Source organism: Thamnophis elegans, chromosome 4 (assembly GCF_009769535.1).
Source record: "Thamnophis elegans isolate rThaEle1 chromosome 4, rThaEle1.pri, whole genome shotgun sequence".
NCBI lineage: Eukaryota > Metazoa > Chordata > Lepidosauria > Squamata > Colubridae > Thamnophis > Thamnophis elegans.
In genome coordinates this window covers 132,735,297-132,743,247 of record NC_045544.1, presented here as the reverse complement: position 1 = coordinate 132,743,247, position 7,951 = coordinate 132,735,297, and positions in this window count along the sequence as shown.

Genomic DNA, 7,951 nt, shown 5'->3' with positions numbered 1-7,951 from the left:
GACAGCCATTTCTCTGAAATAGCAGAATCTCTGAGCAGGGGGCTGGATTAGAAGACTTCCAAAGTCCTTTCCAACTCTGTTATCCTGTCATCTGTCTAAAGTGAAAAACCTAGTTACTGAATTAATCCATTTGGGGGGCTCAAACCTACGAAGGGCTTGTACAATAAGCTAAGCAGCCCTCTTCCTCACAGACCGTTTTGACACCGGTCCAGTTTACATGTTCACTGAATGGCATCCACCGCCCAGGTTAAGCAAGTTTTGCGGCTTCCAGTTATACCTGGGAGTGAATTGTATTAACAAGTCAGGCATCTATACAACAGACTTTATAATGCATGTTAAGAAACTAGAGAGAACTAAATACCAACTTCTTCGGAATGGCTCAAATGACGGTGTGGCTTTGAGAAGAGCAGTTCTCCATGGTTGGTCTTCCAGTTACAATAAGGATGCTGCAGAGCAGGGATGTCAAACTGAATTCTTTCGAGGACCGGATCAGCATTGTAGTTCTCCATGGATCAGCTGGAGTGGTGGGGGAGATGGGATGGACGCCTCCTGCAGCACTCTGCCAGCCAAAACTGAAGAGTGGCTGACAGTGCTGCAGGAGGCCGTCCCAGCTGAAAATGGGGCATGGGATGGGGGCTGTGCATCCTCCCCATGCCCCATTTTGGCTGCCAGAGGCTCCGAGGGCCAGTCCTTTGCAATTTCCAAGCTGGCCCTGCAGGCCAGATTTAAGCACCCTGCGGGCTGGATCCGGCCCACTGGCCTTGAGTTTGACAACCTTGGTGCAGAGATACCAAAATGGGAATCTTGCTTGTCTGTCATGATGACCTCGAGGAATCTAATGGCAGATCTGAGATGCCAAATGTAGTGAATTGGCTTGATAAAGATGAGCGGGATAAAATACCACCAATACGCGGACGATACACAGCTGTATCTGTCCGCCCCGTGCCAACTCAGTGAAGCGGTTGAAGTGATGTGCCACTGCCTGGAGGCTGTTAGGGTCTGGATGGGAATGAACACGTTTGCTCTCAATCCCGACAAGACCGAGTGGCTATTGATGCTCCCTCCCAAAGATGGTCCAGCTATTCCATCTCTCAGCCTGGGGGGGTGAAATCATACGCCCCTCAGAGAGGGTTCGCAATTTGGGAGTCCTGGATCCGCAGCTGACTTTAGAACACCATTTGTCGGCTGTGACCAGGGGGACCTTTGCCCAGGTTCGCCTGGTGCACCAATTGCGACCCTATCTGGACCGGGAGGCCCTTCAGATAGTCAGTCACGCCCTCGTGACCTCAAGACTGGACTACTGTAACATGCTCTACATGGGGCTGCCCTTGAAGAGTATTCGGAGACTTCAGCTTGTCCAGAATGCAGCCGCGCGAGCGATTGTGGGTGCACCTCGGTACACCCACGTTACACCTATCCTCCGCGAGCTGCACTGGCTGCCTATTGGTCTTCGGACTCGCTTCAAGGTGCTAGTCGTTACTTTTAAAGCCCTACATGGTATCGGACCTGGGTACTTGAGAGACCGCCTCCTGCCAATTACCTCCCATAGACCTATTAGATCCCACAGATTAGGCCGCCTCCGAATTCCATCTGCTGGCCAGTGTCGGCTGGCAACTCCCTGGGGGAGGGCCTTCTCTGTGGCTGCTCCGGCCCTCTGGAACTATCTCCCCGTTGAGATCCGGACCCTCACCACCCTTCCGGCTTTCCGCAAAGCCATTAAGACCTGGCTGTTCCAGCAGGCCTGGGGCCTCTGAATCTCTTAGCCCCACTTAAGGGTATGACTGTTGTTTTTTACTATGTGTTCTTCTTTTTATTTTTTATTTTGTATTCCCCTTCCCTTTTAGATTGTTAGCCGCCCTGAGTCTCTCGGGAATAGGGCGGCATGCAAACCGAATAAATCAATCAAAAATCAATCCATCAATCATGGAGTGCCAGGCCCTAACGTCAGGATTAGGATCCTGAGCTTTCTGCAGGCCAAGAACAATACGTCCAGTGGGACAATTATCAGTACAGATAGTCCTCGACTTAATGACCAAAGCGGAGCTGGAAATTACAGTCATAAGTCACAGCTAAGTGGGTCCCTGTGTGACTACCAGATTTTATGACCTTTTTTTGCATTATTCGTTATCAAGCTAATCTTTTTGCTGGAAACCAGAAATAATTTCCAAAATTTGGCAAAAAACCGCAAGCCCAGTAAAAATTGTGGGCACATGACCCCATGGTACACTGCAAAGGGTCAGAAATGTGGGCTTGTCAAGCTCCCAAAATGCAGTCGTGACTGACTCCAAGGGAGGGGGCCCCACCTGGAATTTGCTTGTAGTTAGTTCTGTTGAGGTCTGTCATAACTGAATGGTCACTAAGCAAGGCTACCTATAGGTCTAGTACAAAATGCAAAACTGGCCTAAGAATATTGGGATCAATGAAACTTTGGTACAACGTAATGACATATTTATATCCTACTGATTTCCTTAGTTTCGTTTTTTAGAAGCCTGCAGATACCCGTGGCTTTACTCAGCCCAATTTCCTGGGTTCTTGTAACACAACGAAGCATAAATTAACCTCACAAGCTGAGTTCACACGGAAAGCTACACTCCTGCTTTGGCCTTGGCCTGTAAGGCAATAAATAAAAACCAAATAAAACCGGCTACGGCTATGCTACAATGGCTGGCTGATTTGCGGTCTTGTGTATGAACACAGCTAGGCACCATTAATGAAGCATATGATGAAAGCATTCCTGCCCTGAGTGGCAATTTAATACTCGTAGGATGTGTTTGCACAAGCAGTTATGGACTGACCTATTGTGTAATATCGGCTGATTTGTAAAAGCAATTATGGCTTGGTGTTTTATGCAAGCCATTGTGTGGTTAAAGAACTTGGGTGTCTTTTGAGTTTTGCTATCAATATAGGGATGCGGTGGCTCATGAATGCTGCAACAGCCAGCTGGTTGATTTTGGTCCAGTTACCCTCGGCTCAACCCAACCTCACCGGGTCGTTGTGGGGAAAGTAGTAGCAGGAAAGTGCTAGATACGCTTGTGCCTTGTCTTATTGGTTACAATAATACAGGTGGGATACAAATAAATAAAAATCATAATTATATGCCGGTTGACAAGCACCCAAATTTTGATGGTGGGGAGGCTGTGATGGTTGTGTGATGGTAAGTTTTTTCCAGTGCTGTTGTAATTTTGAATGGTTTTAAGTCAGTGTTTCTCAACCTTGGTCACTTGAAGATGTCCGGACTTCAACTCCCAGAATTCCCCAGCCAGCATTCGCTGGCTGGGGATTTCTGGGAGTTGAAGTCCGGACATCTTCAAGTGGCCAAGGTTGAGAAACACTGTTTTATAGCAAGGTTTTCTAACCTACATAGGATTTGCTTCAGAATAGACATGCAAGACATATTCCAGGCATGGCTAATCTTTTTGTTGTTGGGTGCCAAAAATGCGAGGGTGTGTGTGTGTGCTGGCATCCATAATGCAAAGCACCCCGACATGCGCATGCGCACACAATCCCCACCACGCTCCCTCCCGCACGCCACACTGCTTTCCTCCAAGCTGAACTTGGTATTTCTTCGAGGGGGAGGGCAGGAGAGGCTGTTTTCGCCCTTCCCGGACTCCAAGAAAGCTTCTGTTGCCCGGGGAGGGTGAAAACAGGCCCTTTCCGAACTTTTGGTAGACCCGTTGGGCCCGTTTTTTGCCCTCCATAGGCTTTCCTGAATCCTGGGAGGGCGAAAATGGCCTCCCACAGCCTTCCGGAAGGCTGAAAAATCAGGTGGCCGACACACACATGCCCGCTGGAGCTGACGACTTGCATGCCGGCAGATATGGCTCCGGATGCCACAGGTTTGCCATCATGGACATATTCTGTCTTCCCAGTTATGCTACACAAATTAGGGTGGGTGGGTAAAATTGTTAGGGACAATACAACCGGACAAATTTGTGGGTTTCTTGGCAAAAAGGGACACGGTGGCTCAGACGCTGAGCTTGTTGATCAGAAAGGTTGGCAGCTCGGTGGTTCGAATCCCTAGTGACCCGTAACAGAGTGAGCTCCCGTTACCTGCCCCAGCTTCTCCCAACCTAGCAGTTTGAAAGCATGTAAAAAAATGCAAGTAGAAAAATAGGGACCACCTTTGGTGGGAAGGTAACAGCGTTCCGTGTGCTTTCAGTCTTTAGTCATGCTGGCCACATGACCCCGGAGATGTCTTTGGACAGCGCTGGCTCTTTGGCTGTGAAAGGGAGACGAGCACCGTCCCCTAGAGTCGGGAATGGCTAGCACATATGTGCGAGGGGAACCTTTACCTTTTATTTTTGTTATTTGTTTTAATTAGCTATGAACTGCCCAGAATTACAGCTTCAAACACTGAAGTAAGAAATAAATGCTTGACAGTAATTCCCAGCCAATTCTGCGGGTGGGGAAAAGAGGGGAGGGGCAGAGTGGGGTAAGGAAACAGAAGCACCATATTGTGGGCTGTATCTCCAAAAGATTTCACACCTTTGAAAAGTGACACCTCTTCCCACTCACCCTTCCAAAATGACAAGAGAAACCATGAAAAGCTATTAAAAGGGGGATTTGATGGTTAAAGTGCTGGCCTAGAAATAAGAATAGTTTGTTTGTTTATTATATTTATATGCTGCCCTTTTCCCCCCGAAGGGGACTCAGGGCGGCTCACAACTCAAACCAGGGAAGGGGGATACAGACAAAAAAATTAAAAAATGAAACATAACAATGCATAATTTAAAACACACAACAGTCATACCATTCGAGTGGGTAAGGAATTTTGGGAGTTGAAGTCCAAACATTTTAAAATAGTTATTTTTTTTTTCATTTTTCATTTATACTTTATTTGTATGCCGCCCTTTTCCCTGAGGGGACTCAGGGCGGCTCACAGACAAGTTACAAACATAGAGTCATACACCGTTAAAAACACAACAGTCACACCATTCAAGTGGGGTTACAAGTCATTAGCCCCAGGCCTGTTGGAACAGCCAGGTTTTAAGGGCTTTGCGGAAGGCCTGGAGGGTGGTGAGGGTTCGAATCTCCACGGGGAGTTTGTTCCAGAGGGTCGGAGCAGCCACAGAGAAGGCCCTCCTCCGGGTAGTCGCCAGTCGACACTGGCCGGCGGATGGAATTCGGAGGAGGCCTAATCTGTGGGATCTAATCGGTCTAGTGGAGGTAATTGGCAGCAGGCGGTCTCTCAAGTACCCAGGTCCAATACCATGAAGGGCTTTATAGTATGAGTTCTAGTCCCACTTTAGGCATGAAAGCCATCAAGGTGACTTTGGGCCAATGCTCAGGAGACTGTGAGTTCTAGTCTCACCTTAGGAGTGAAAAGTGGTTGGGTGTTCTTGGGCCAGTCACTCAGCCCAACTCACCTCACAGGCTGGTTGTGAGGAAAATAGGAGAAGGAAGGAATATAAAGTATCTTTGCCACTGTGAGCTACTTAGCTATATATATATAAAACCAAAAACCACTCCTATTGCGATCATGAAATCTTCAGAACCGTAAAACCTACAAACTTGAAATTTGGCACGTATGTTCCTCTTGGCTCCTAGGTGCTCGCTAAGAAAGGATTTTTCGAAATGACCATCAGATCATTAGTATTTCTTACACAGTAGTTTACATGCTGTGATGCTAAGGTGTTCTACTCCCCCTCCCCACCTGAGAACAACTCTGTTCCAACTGCCATTTGCCTCACATTCCTTTACCTCAGGTCAAACTGGCAGACATTCCATTCCTTCACATCCCGACTCAAGGTGATTGGCGCGATATATGTGTTTCAACTACCGACCACCACTGAGCCGATGGATTGAACCGGAGCGAACCGGATTTCGCCTGCATTACCTGATCTCATAGTTTCGTTGCGCAGCATGGGTATCCAGTTAGTAAGGTAATAAAGGTGGGATAAAAATCTAATAAACCCTATCACTCAGCCCAATTTTCCCGAGGGTAAACTCGGGGATATACCAGTTTATTCCACTACCACTTTGTGCTGTCGAGAGAAAATGTTAGTACTAAGCATCATTAATCCGTTTCCTTGGATTTTCATTTATGAAATTTATATGCTACCCACCTAGCACTGCAAAAATGACTTTGCCCTTAGCGGGCCAAAGTGTCTTTTCGAATAAATGCGGCTCATCCGAGAAGTTTCACCTGACTTGGAAGATGTGACGTTAGTTTCGGGTTTGGCTTTCAGGGTGGTGACCTGACCCCAGGATGCTAGAGGTCTTGGCAGAGATGCATAGCTGGCTGGGGAATTCTGGGAATTAAAGTCTGCAAGTTCAAGTTGGACAAACCTACTCTGATGGAGGGGACTCAGTGGCTAAGACGCTGAGCTTGTCGATTAGAAAAGTTGGCGGTTCAAATCCTAGCACCGCATAACAGGAGTGAGCTCCCGTTACTTGTCCCAGCTTCTGACGACCTAGCAGCTCGAAAGCATGTAAAAAAATGCAAGTAGAAAAAAATAGGAATCACCTTTGGTGGGAAGGTAACAGCGTTCTGTGCGTTTAGTCATGCCGGCCACATGACCATGGAGATGTCTTTGGACAGCGCTGGCTCTTCGGCTTTGAAATGGAGATGAGCACTGCCCTCTAGAGTTGGGAATGACTAGCACTTATGTGCGAGGGGAACCTTTATCTTTCACTCTGATGGATCCTGCACTGGGAAAGGAATAGAATAGAATATTGAATTCCTTATTGGCCAAGTGATTGGACATACAAGGGATTTGTCTTTGGTGCATCTTCTCTCGGTGTACATAAAACAAGACACATTCGTCAACAACCATAAGGCACAACACTTAATGATAGTCATAGGGTACAAATAAGCAATCAGGAAACAATATCAATATAAATCATAAGGATGCAAGCAACAAAGTCACAGTCCTGCAGTCACAAGTGGGAGGAGATGGGGGGATAGGAACATGAGAAGACTAATAGTAATGCAGCCTTAGTGAATAGTTTGACAGTGGTGAGGGAATTATTAGTTTAGCAGAGTGATGGAAAGGGGTGAGACTAGATCAGTGTTTTTCAACCTTTTTTGTGCAAAGGCACACTTTTTTCATGAAAAAAATCACGAGGCACACCATTAGAAAATGTTAAAAAATTTTAACTCTCTGCCTATATTGACTATATATAAAGTAATTTTCCCACGGCACACCTTACACTATGTCACGGCACACTAGTGTGCCGCGGCACAGTGGTTGAAAAACACTGGACTAGATGACCTCTACAGCCCCACCTACCCCACCCACCCCCAGGATGAGCTGACAGTGGTGAGGGAATTATTTGTTTAGCAGAGTGATGGAAAGGGATGAGACTAGATGACCTCTATAGCCCTTCCCACCCCCACCCACCCACCCACCCTAGAATGAGCTGACTGAGTCCAGCCCAAGAGCAATGCCCTCTCCCTAATTCCCCCTCCCTCCATGCCCCCTCCCCTCCCAATCGCCTGGGGAACCCCTAATAATCAACCCGGTCCCATCCCTTCTTCCCAAATCCGTGTCACTCGTGGCCGGGCAAGCCTTCCCACGAGTGTGTGTGTGTGTTGTTTCTGTGTTTGTGCTTTGTGTTTGTGTGATTTCTGTGTATGTGTGTTGTGATTTCTGTGTGTGTTTTGTGATTGTGTGTTTTGTGTGTATTGTGATTTCTGTGTGTGTTGTGTGTTTTGTGATTTCTCTGTGTATGTTTTGTGTGTGTTGTGATTTCTGTGTGTTGTGTGTTTTGTGATTTCTCTGTGTATGTTTTGTGTGTGTTGTGATTTCTGTGTGTGTTGTGTGTTTTGTGATTGTGTATGTTTTGTGTGTGTTGTGATTTCTGTGTGTGTTGTGTGTTTTGTGATTTCTCTGTGTATGTTTTGTGTGTGTTGTGATTTCTGTGTGTGTTGTGTGTTTTGTGATTGTGTATGTTTTGTGTGTGTTGTGATTTCTGTGTGTGTTTTGTGATTTCTCTGTGTGTGTTGTGT